This window comes from Stegodyphus dumicola, chromosome 11 (assembly GCF_044657685.1).
Source record: "Stegodyphus dumicola isolate Sdum_Otavi_A_Nest chromosome 11, ASM4465768v1".
In the NCBI taxonomy this organism is placed as follows: Eukaryota; Metazoa; Arthropoda; class Arachnida; order Araneae; family Eresidae; genus Stegodyphus; species Stegodyphus dumicola.
Genome location: NC_140778.1, coordinates 45,577,881 through 45,590,754, shown reverse-complemented (window position 1 = coordinate 45,590,754; position 12,874 = coordinate 45,577,881).

The following is a 12,874-nucleotide window of genomic DNA, read 5'->3' as shown; positions in this document are numbered from 1 at the left end:
TTTAAACTATCTTTCCTGTCAAGCCTTACTTTCCCCTGGAACTGCCAATGCCAGAATATGTAAATTTGAGTAGAACGCGCAAGCATTCAAATTATCAGCGGAAGTATTATGATTTAAATAGAAGGAAACGAGTTCGCTGTGAGATATTCTTATTCTTACTTAGCGAGCGCGGAGGTAGTTAGCGAGAATTGAAGAACCCCGCGTTGCGGCCTATGTGCTTGGCGGGAAGTAGTGGAAATTGTTCCAGTGAGCTTCAAGTCTGCTGAATTAGCAGCGGTATTGTAAAACGCGGTGAGTTAGTTATTTTAGAGAGCCTCGTAGTTAGAATCTTGTCTTTATTTTCTTTTCAGGTTATTATTTTTATTTGACTGCCAAGTTGGCACCGTCTGTAAGCGTCAAGAGAACGCAATTGTAATTTATTACGTTGAATAAAAAGGGACTTAAACCCTTCAAAAAGCTCTATCTTTTATACAAGTTTTCACAGTCACCTCTTGGTTGCGTGCAAGTTGGAGGCGCGCAACGTTATATATCTTTACACGTGTTTTGTGACGTCAGTAAATCTGCTTATGCCACATGCATATTTATGCGAAGCTGTAATGAAAATTCCGTTACATGTCAGCTCATCTCAGCTCGAACCAGAGTGGCACCTATCAAGCTTACTTCCATACCACGACTAGAGCTCTTAGCTTGTACGATTGGTGCTAGACTGGCACAACGTGTTAAGGAAGATTTGAGACTAGAAAGCTTGCCTATTTATTATTGGAGTGATTCTATGGATGCATAATTTTGGATAAAAAAAGAATGAAAACTGGGCCGTTTTCGTTCACAATAGATCGAAAGAAATCCGTACTCTAAGTAATCCTCTACACACTCCATTTTCACATCGTCATGAAACGTAGGCACTTTTACGAACTATTTTACGAACTTAAAATAAATTTCGTGTTTCAGTAAATCGATTAAATACGAATTTATTTAACAAAGGGAGCTTAACACTTTTTCAATCGGATTTTTTCTAAAAAAGTTTATTTTTTAAAAAGTACAGTTTATTTTTGTTTGATTTTTGGGCACGTTAAACTTTTATCCTTGCGAATGCTTTTACAAAAAGAATTTTGGAAAAATAATAATATTTTGTATTTTTAAAAGATTTTTTAAATGAAGCTACCGATTACACTTCTCACATCTCACATCTTTAAAAATGTGATTTTGGCTACAATTTTCCTGTCTTATTGTTGTTGATAGATTTTTGATGAAATCGCATCATTTTGAATAGTTTCATTCTTTTAGAAATATGGGTTTGGAAACAATTTTTCATCGTATTTCTTATGTAACTGGTTTTAAGAGATTGGTATATTTCATTGTCATTTTTATATAAATATAATATATTTTTATTGATTTTTTTTTGATAAAGTTGTTCTGTGGAGTAAAATTCTGCGCGGAATTTTATGTTTTTTGAGTTGCTTTCATGTTATTTTTTTCTTATTTCACTGCTTATAAGATATTGAAAAGTTTTGCATGATTTTTGTTCTTTTACGGAAAGTTGGTTAATTTTTTAATTAGGATAATTAATATTTGTAAGAGACTTAGCTTATTTCATTGTAATTTTTTCCCTTGAAAACATAAGATAAAATATCATTAATTATACTTTGCTTTTCAGAAGTTTTTTGTTTTTTGCATTCCTTTATTTTATTTATTGCTCATTTCACTGTTTTTAAGATATTGAAAAGTTTTGACTGATTTTTTTAGGAAACAAAGTTCTTAACCTCCTTTATACCATTTGAGTTCTTAAGATTTTGCAAAGGGAATTTGGTTAATTTATTTATTAGGATAATTAATATTTGTATTAAGGGATATTGCTTATTTCATTGTAATTTTGTTATACGTAATAATTTTTTTTATGAAGTTGTTCTGCAGAGTAAAATCCTACGCAGTTTTTAAATTTAACGTTTGGAGTTCCCTTCAGCCATTTTCTCGGTACATTTAAAAGCCAGACGAAGGCTCGCAGCGAAGCTGCTAGTTTTCAAATAAATTGGTTTTAAAATTTACCCAGTTAAATTTTAAATTATTACGCATTTTTAACCTAAGTAACCTAAATCTGTATGTCACTGATTATCCCCGGAATTTCAATGCAGACTGATTAAACTGCTATCACTAAAATTATATTCTGACAAATGTCTGGTGCAACTTTCATTCCTTCTGAGATATTGCTGAAACATTTCGTATTATTTCCGATTTTCTGTATTTTTGTCATTAATTAAAAATCTTTAAAACCTTCAGCATTTTCCTATATTCTTCAACTGCAGGCAACTAATAATTATTTTAAATAATTTCTTTTTTCCTTAATTATTACGTAGTTTTAAGAGAGTAATAAACGAAACATTTGGGTGTTTTTTAAGGGTGATAATATTAATATTCAATTTGCATTTTACTTTTTCATATACATTCAAGATATTCAGAAAGGGAATTATAACTTGAAACCGTTTTCAGTGTATCATAAATTTATTGATTCAAATTAAAAATTCTTGCTTTCCTGTCCAAGAAACACTATTAAATTTTATCTCAAATAGGAAAGATGAGACATATTAATAACGAACAACGCAATTAATTTGGAAGTCAAAAAAACAAAAATCAGCGTTATATTTTCAAATTTTCACAGGACTAGTTTCGATGGTTTTACCGAACCATCATCTTCAGCTTCAAAAGTGCAAATGAACGAGATAAGATATAATGAAAATTAGATTGTGAAAATTTGAAAATATAACGCTGATTTTTTGTTGTTTGACTTTCAATTTAATGTTTGTTCGGCTTGTTATTGTATCTTAATTAAACAAAGCAATGTTGTTACTTATTAGCTTACAATATAATTTATTCAATATGGTATTTTTGTAAATAAAGAGTGTTGCTGTACATTTGGTAAAGTATAAATAAGCATTTCATTTAATAATTATAAAAGTTATTAATTATTTAATAATTAATCATAAGAATATGAATAATTAAATAGTTTTCGGAGATATATTTTCCAGGGATATTTTTTTTCTAGGGATCCCAGCATACATTTTTGAAGCATTATGCTGTAAATAAATGTCTTGTTTAAACATAGCATTTATTGTTGACAAATCTCCAACCAAAGGAAATACCTTACTAGGGAGGAAATTCAAACAAAAATTTTTATTAGAATAAATATTTTCGTTATTTTAATACTACTAATAATATACAAACATTAGTTTAAGTTCACTTTAGTTGAGTGAATAAGATTGCTGGATGTTGGTAGTTTGTTGTTGGCAACCGAACAGTTTAGCTGCTTGTGGTCTTTATGATTTTTCCGATGCGTAACGGGAATTCAAGGGAATTTTATTTAGAAAATTGCCCACGAAGGTGTTTTCTTAAAGAAGATAACCCATGACTTCTTAAAAACTGTAAAATATAATCTGTGGATATTTTTCGTTATACGATAACACGAAGAAAATGATTTCCTATACGAAACATATGATCAGCGCTGTTATTGTCCGCCGTTTAATTAAATGCATCCATCTTATTCCTTACAATTTATTTTCCTCTTTCAAAGAAAGTTTGATTTCAGTAAAATGTACTATTTTCAATGTGTCATTTTATTTTGCTCGTTTTTTATGCAAATATTCAAATTCAGATAGATATTGCGTAAGTTCAGAAAACCAACTAGTCTCCAAGCGGTAAGATAGCTGAGCACCGGTAAATTCTAGCGGCTGCATGGGAGGTTTAGGGTTTTTCATAAGTACAATTAATTGTGAATTAACAGTTTGTTTCCCACAAAAAAAAAAAATCTACCCTGAAGACTTCCTTTTCCTTAGACAAATAGGTCCTGTGTGCTTTATCATAATCCAAAATCTTAAGCGTAAAAATCTTTTATCATAGCCGATGATGACGATAAAATATTTTCTATCTGATGTGTCAAGTTAGCATAATTGTATATTGCTAACGAAAATTGTTTGGCTCATGTTACTCTGTAATGAAAAAAAGATTCAAATCGTTTTTAGCTTAAACAGTATTTTCATTATTAATTATATCACGAATTTTATCAATAGTATTCTTAGTATTAATTGCAGGCATGTATTCAAAAATATAACATACACAAAGCTGTGTCTAATGATTACGGCTAATATTTATATAAAATTTTATAGTATAAAAATTTAGGTTCATAGGTCAGCCATATTTGAAAGATTACTTGTGTATTATAAGAAAAGAGAGAGAGAAATTTAAGAATCAAAAAATTTACCACGAAGTAATATAAAAATACAATAGAATACAAAAGAGCACAATACTATTTCATGTTTTGTGGATATACTTGAAGACAGAAACATGTTTCAGCTGTATTCGTTCATCGGAGAAAAACTTTTCATATGAAGCTACTTTTTTTTTTTTTTTTCAAATCTTTCACTATACAAGTAATACAAAAGCAGTATAGGAAATTCTTTTCTTAATACCCAACCGAAGAGCTGAGGGGACGTACAATAATTAACATACGATGGGTGCCTTGAATTATTTTGCTTTACATTCAGTTTCCTTATATATGTGAAACAAAATAAACTTTCACCCATTCCAAGATTTCAAGAACTCACACACAGAGAGAGAGAGAGAAATATGTATAACAAATTTTATTGCTGTCTGATTGATTGCTTCGGGAACAATAAGTCTTCAACTCAAGCTTTCAATCTTCAAGCTATTCAAGTACGAACTCTTCTCAGCAAAGCCATTTGGACCGCATCTGCTTTGTTAAAGAAAACCTTTGGGGGTAAAATCATCCACTTCATCTTGTTTTTCAAACAAAGCAGTCAGTGGTCCTGTTAGTACCTGCTGACTTAGAGAAATTTCTCAGAAACTTTTGTTATAAAAAAACGAGTTTTATATTATTAAGAATTTCCATTCTGACCGCAAGATTTTGTTATTTTTCATATATAGATGAAAAGAAACTAATTTGTTTTTAATAAAGAAGAAAAAAATTAATAAGCTTATTTAAATTTTTTACACAGCACCGATTTAGGAGACGAAATTTAATTTTCTTTATAAATATTTTTCTCAGACAATACTTTAGTGTTTTTCAAATTACGAGAATAGCGCGTTAGTGCATGCATTTTCAAATCAGATTTATTTAATTAATATATATGGATATGCCGAACAAGCACACTTTCGCACACATGCACTGTATATTAGTACATACATAATAAACAAAAAAAAAAAAAAAAAAAAAAACTGAAATGTTTCAGATTTTAAATTACGTCCAAAGGGGCGTTTTTTTAACGTTTTGAGTGTTACCTTTATTTATTAAATATCATGTTCTTTGCACTTAAACCATAAAATTCAGTTCAAGAGCAATATCGCAAAATAATGTTAAATTAAGCATATCTTTAGAATTTCCGATATACACAGTCTCGCGAGCTGGAGATAAAAGTATTTTTTTTCTATATAACGTTGCCATCTCTCGCTTTTAAAGCATTGAGTTTGTAAATCAAAAATTCGTTAAAGTTTTACAAAATATAAAATCTATAATAAAACAAATTCCAAATTTGGGATTTCAGATGTCCATATTCGCAGTAGGATTTCGTCATTCAAAATTCGATGGCTCTATGTAGCATTGTTTTATCACAATGCGAGAAATAGAAAATCATTTATGCAGATTTTTCATTATTTAATTTCTTCAAATATAATGCAGGACTCTAACATTTTGTGGCAACAGTTTGAAAAGTGAACCGACGTTTATGAGTCCGACGCAAAATCGCAAAACGAAAACAATAGTCCTTCAGGGACAAAGCCCCTTTGGACTAAAAATGAAATAAAATTTGAAAACAAGCAATTTAAAAACTACTGTATTGAAAAATTATTGAAAATTTGTTTTTACCTCATTTTTTTTCGCGTTATATACATTTACTTCAGTTTTTTTATATGCATTTACTTAATTTTATTTTTTATGTGCATTTACTTAATTTTATTTTGTCATATGCACCTGTTAGTCTTTTTGAAAAAATTTTAGATTTTTTGAGTATGGCAAAGGAAACGAGATCTATCAGCCGAAGGCAATGAATGTCTCCATGGACGACTTTCTAAGTAAAACGTACTCATATTCATGTTACACATAGGGAAAATCACAAAATTCAACCAGTTCGTTTGTTTGGGTTCGAATATGAGTCGAAATAGCGATAATCAGGTATCTTAGCCAGGAGGCCATTGACTCGGTTTGACAGATTTGGAAACCTAATAACTAGTATTTAATAAATATAATATTATTAAACGAATCGGATTTATATAAACCAAATAAAATTCTTATATCAAACACAACTAAAACTCGATATAACTTACACTGATAAATTGATGTGTAATAACACTGATAAATTAAAATACTAAACGGAATATACATTAATTCTACATAGATAATTTTTTGTAATGTATTTCGCTGGGAATGTCTGGCAGCAAAATCCTGATTATATATACCCTTATTTTAAGGTTATCACATATCTGATGGTTTGACTTTTACCTCAAAACACAAAGAATCCACAAAATTCAGTAAAATTAATAACTTTATTTCCCTGTTGAAAATTCTCTGAATCTTTTCAAATATAAAAGCACACGCGCCAAGCAGTTTGCTTTAAATAAATATATGCAGCAACGAGAAGATGCGCTTTTGACAGCAACTCGTTTCGAAAATCGAAAATTTTTCTAACTGTAAGAGATTTGTCGCTTAAATTAATTTTTCACTAAACAAAAAGAAACAAAATAGAATCGCATATTATTAAAAGAATTTTATTGATAATTCAGATTCTGAAAACAAGAACATTGTTGTTATAAAAAACAAAGAAAAAATATGCAACATATTTCATTCAACGGGGGCCAACTTTCGCGCATGAACTTTTCAACATAAAAATATTTGAAGCATGTTATGGATAAAGGTTTTGATTATGGCAAAGTACTCGATGGTTATTTGCCTAAGGTGAAGGATGCCTTCGTTCGAGGACTGCCTAACGGAAATTGGCTTGCATACATGTTACACATATGGAAAACTAAGAATATCATCCTGGCAACCAGCTCGTTTGCCGGGATTCGAACCCCGGACAGAACCACCAGTTGTTCCGTTAGACTCCGCTCAGTCGCTGGTGGGCTGCCCGATAACGGAAAAGTTCAAAATTTCATATTAGAGGAAAAGTGGTAGCATAGTATAATTTGAAGTTATTGCCATTTCAGTAATGTGAAGAGATTTCAAGAATATTTTATTATTTTATTTAGCTTATGACAAACTAAATAAAATAATTAAACATTCTTGAAATCGCTTCTCTTAACATACTGGTAGTTTGACCTGCATTCAAACCCCCGTGAACAAGCTGATTGCATGGGCGTTATTACGGTTTTAACTTTTTGTAATGCGAGATTGTTTCCCTTAGAAAATCTGTCACGAAAGCATACCTCCCCTTAGACAGATCGCCTTCACGTGCTTAATATTCTAACAAGCCAAACCAAACACAACCCGAGCGAGGACTCGTATTCAAGGCACGTCATAATGAAAAGCTAACTAAAATTGGCACATATTCACATTAAACATGGGCAGCAAAAATTCGCTAAATCTGCTATGCAGGCAATCCATTCGTCAGGATTTGAACCCCCTTCAAACTATTAGTATTCAACGATTTTACCGCTACTTCGTTGGCGGCCTTTTGTAGTATCTATAAGAAAAGTAATCGCAAAGACACAATCATTGCGTACCGACGGATGAATTAAGTTCGGAATTTAAAGAATAACTTTCATCCGTGCTATTGCTGTTAGCAATGACATTTGGACAGATGTTAATTTATTTTAAATTCTTTTAATGTAATTAATTTATATCTTTAAATAATTGATCTTCTGACTGTAATTTTTTGTGCGGAGTATATCGAACCCTTCCGTACACTAACTGTTTTAATTCATTTACACTCCATTAATTTTAAGAGATTTTATATCGATAGATTTCTTTCGAAAAATGTTTCAAGGATTACATATATTTTTCTTTAGATTTCAAAACATTTTGGATTTAAAATCTTAATAAGAAAATTTTTAAAACAAATATTTCTAGAAATTCCTTCGGCTTATTCATTTATAGCATTTAATTGAAGTTTCGAAAAATAGAAACATTACTCTCATTCTCAAGAATATCTTCCTTTCAACATTCATATAATTTTTATATGTCAGTTCGCCATTTCTACGGAGCATAGAGCCACACATACGAGTACAAAACACAGGCATGCTGAAAGCACAGTTTTAACATTTAAGAATGTAAAAAGAAGAATATATAATAACGCGCATTTGAAATACGAAGGCAAACAAGAAAGCTGGTTGCAACATTTTAAATTTTTTCCTGACGAATCAGAAATTGTAATCATTTTTCAATACAAAAATAAAATATTTGTTTCTATAATATATAGGCATAAAGGCGTCCTCCGTTACAATTCTTACCTCCTTGCCTATTCTAACCTCCTTGCTTGATTTTTCGCCCATCGGTGCAGAAAGACTTAGCGGGTGCAACAAAAGACATCTGTCTACTTCAAGAAGGTTAGAATAAAAGGAGGGAGGATTCGCAGTTTCCTCCACTATCGGGGAATGAAACTCCACCCAACAAGCGGCGTCCATGTTTGTAACTTCAAAACATTGCATTACGGCTGTGGAAATGTACGTGTTTTTAAGCTGTTCCGTGCATGCATTTTCCAGTAAAAATAGGTCAAATTTATAATGAAATGCTTCGCTATTGTTAATTTTTTGTTTTAAAGTTATAAAGATGATATCCGTAATTTACTACGTACAGAAAATCATTAAGAAATAGTTCGAAATCTAAATGCATGTGCATAACATTAAAGCCTTTAAAAATGATGTTTCAAGAATTTGTTTAGGTTTTATTAGAAACTTGTTGGATGTACTTTCCAATTTTTCCTTTAAGAAGAAGAATTTATGATTTATTCACAATATTATAATTTATTAAAGAATCATTTAAAATCATTTTAACCTGAAATTAATAGCAGAGAATTATCTAAATAAATAGTCACAGGTTGCATTTTTTTTTTAAATGAAAGTTCTAAAGAGATTCTTTTCACAACCAACAACCTTATAACAACAAGAAAATAAATATTAATAAAATAAAACAGATTTATGTGAATTCAATGATTTCAGTTTATGCGCGTTTCATATTTATGAATCTCAAAGAAATTGCCTTGAATTAAGCTTAATTACAGAAATATACCTATATAAATTTTTGGATACATCTTTCCACATGTTCAGTTGTGTAAATATTTTACTTACTTTTATCGCTATACTGCCCACAAATTTGTAAGTTTATGCAAAAAATATTTAACAAGAGAACAGTTAGTTTATCTTGATCGAATGTACAAATTATATTCCTAACAGTTCACAAAACTTAAAGATTAATACATAAAGAAAGGCATTACTTTATTTAACACCTTTACAATTCATAAAAACCGTAACAATTGATTTCTTATTTTTAAAGAAAATTATAAAACAATTTACCTAAAATGTTCAAATTATAGAGTTTAAATCCTAGCGTATATCATTCCATGTTAAAGAACGAAGATACCAGCTATAAACAGAAACATTAAAAATGTATTTAAGGTATTTTGATTATTACTAAGTATTTTTTTTTCCACATCTGGAAAGAAACCAACATGACATTGTGATATTTTTTAACATATTTATCAAATTACATAGAAAAAGAAAATCAATACTTACGAATGAAAAGTAATCTTAGGAATCTTTTTCGAAAATCTGTTTGTGCATCCATATGCAACACAAGTTGACATGCTTCAAAAAGAAAAGGAAAAAAAATATTGCAATTACAGACTTTTTGCACAAGTCACAGCGATAACAGGAACATGGCCGCCAAGCTTCACCGTTTGAGTTGAACCTTCCCTCCTTGGTCTACATTGTCTGTCTGTCAGCTAGAAATGTAAACAAAAAATTTAGATAGTAGTGCTGTAGAAGTAACGAGAAATTGTGTACCCCTATGTATTCGTTACTCGGTGAACCAGTACTCGTTACTATCGTATCGTTACTCGTTACTTTCGGTAAAATCGATCGGTACCCGTATCTTGAGCCTATTTTATCGGTCTACGGCCCTAAAAAGGGCTTTGAAAAGTCGCATTGCATTGAATCACGTGAGCTATTCTACCCCGCGGGAACTGGGTAGTGCTGCGATAGGGAGTTTTGCGTCGCATTTTTGGGTAGAAATAATTCACTTTATTTTGGCTATTATTTTTTGGTGCACTGGATTCATTATTAATTTTTCTATTGCTGTCAGGGCTTAGTTTCTAAAGTCAGAAGGCCGTCAGGAAAACAGGAAAAAATAAAATAAAAAATAAAGAAAGAAAGGAAATAAATATTACAATAATAACATTAATTAGTAATTAAAATAACAAAAAATTACTTATTAAAAACTTAATAATTAAAATAATAAAAAATAGTGATTAAAATAATGAATAATTAAAGTAACATAATAATTAGCAACTGAAATATAAAATACATATAAGTACAATTTAATAAAAATGTAAAAACAAATAAAAATTAAAATAATTTTTTAATTTATGATGACTAATTAAATAATAAAGTAAAATACCAGATCTTGTCTTATTGGCTTAGTATCGTTTCGTCCTATCTCATTTTATCCCCAGCTCGAAAAAGTGTTATTTCGTTCGCTGCCTTCCCCCACCAATTCCCTCTTTCCCGTTTCATCCGCTGTTTGAAAAATAGGTGTTTACTTTACGATAAGGCGAACGTCTGTTTACTTCAATTAAAATGGTTTAGAAGAGATGACTGTTTCTACTTCGACTTAGCTTTTGATTTTTTAATATTATTTAATATTTTATGCAGACAAATTATGTTGAGCAGAATAATGAATTTCAGACGTGTTCAAAAGGTGTGTATCTGAATATAATAACATTTTTGTTGTATAGTATCCATTTTTTAAATTTCACACATTTCTAAAGCAACAGAAGTACGTTATCACTATTTTGGCACACACATCAAAAACATGTATAATTAAGATTAATGTTACATTCCTTATTAAAAGTAATGGGTCCTCATTAAATGCAACCATTCATGCTTTTAGAGGATTTTACATGTGGTGGTCTTAAAAAGATGATGTTCACTACCAATGTTTGTTTATGTTCCCAAAAATAGAGATCTCTTAAAAGGTGACCTCTTAGAGATGTCGTAAATAGATGATTTGCTATAATTATTTTCCGATAGATAATGGAATTAATGTAATTTAATGTCAATAACTCGAGGAAGCAAGTTTAAATACGGTGCAATAAAAATACAGAAGTATTTTAAATGACGAAAATATTCATATTTTGTCAATGTCAAATTTAAAAAAGAATTAATTTTGGACAAATTATGAAATCTAACTTTTAATGTCGTCTTCTGGTTTCTATATTTATATCTGGCAAAGTTTTATACTTGTTATGAAAAAATAAAAATACAAGAAGTTTGAGTCCCGTAGGACAAAGATTGACCGGGAAATTTAGTTTCAAAATTTGCAATGTTTGATGCCATTTGTAACTTGCCTTTGGGTATCGCTTAATTGAGTTAGAATAATTCGAGGAAATAAGTTTAAATGAAGTGCAGAAAAAATAAGCATAATTTAAATAGTCAGAGAAGGAAGTCATGCGGAATCCATATCAAATTTTCACTTTTTCATAATGACCATAAAACTTTCCCAAATACAAATACAGAAACTGGGAGACCGCATTAAAGATTAGCTTTCGTTATTTGTCCGTTATTCGTTATTTCGTTTGCTGCTTCCCCATTCCCTTCATCAGAACCGCTAATGACGAAAGGGTGAAATTTCCCCGATTCATCCCCTCTCCAAAAACTCCTTGTTGAGACTGTTATTTGTTGAGACAAGGAATGCTATATTATAAATGTCAACTTGCTTTTTACACTTAACAATAAAATCGATAAAAACATTCGCAAATGTATAGGTTAAGTACGAAAAAGAACTTGAAAGAAATTTAGAAATCTATAAAAGGTAAGAAAGTTTTATGTTACTTTATTACAGATAATAGTGAAGCACTAAATATTTCAATCAGTGTTATTTCATAATGCTATGAGTATACCTTTATTCATTTAAGAAATCGCCCACCAGCGGTCGAGCGGTAAAATCGCTGAACGTTGGTAGTTCCGACCTGAGTTCGATCTCAGGCAAACGAGTTGGCTTCATAAGCGTTTCGTGGTTTTTTTTCCCGTACCAGCTTACAAGCCAGCTTACCACGTACCATACGAGCCAGCTTTCCTAAGAAAGTGCTCTACGAAGACATTTTTCCTTTTAGGCACATAGCCCCAGTGTGTTTTGTCATAATCAACTAAACCAAATCATTTAAGAAATATATCAGTTGATCACTGCTCAGTGTACATCTGCTGTTTGCTTATAAAAACATAATTTTTTGTTTGCTTATAAAAACATAATTTAAAGACGTTTCCACTATTTTGCTAATAGTTCTGGAAGGCTCATAGAATCCGAAATTATGTTACACTAACATCCGAAATTATGTTACACTAGCTAACAGAGAACTTAAGTCTGCTTAATACAACAAAAATCTGTTTGACTTGCTTTCGTGTCTTTGGGAAACGCAAGTATATGCAGAAATAAATATTAAAATCTATCACGTATATTTGTAAGGATGTAAAGCATACTGTTTTGGTTCACGATAATGATAAATGTGCATCATGTTACGACAATTTTAAAAGATCACAAATAACTATACATATGCTAGACTTCTAACAAAATTTCTGTCACAATATGAATATGCATTTATTATTATATGAGTCGTACAACGGCCCACCAGCGGCCGAGCGGTAAAGTCGCTGAACACTGGTA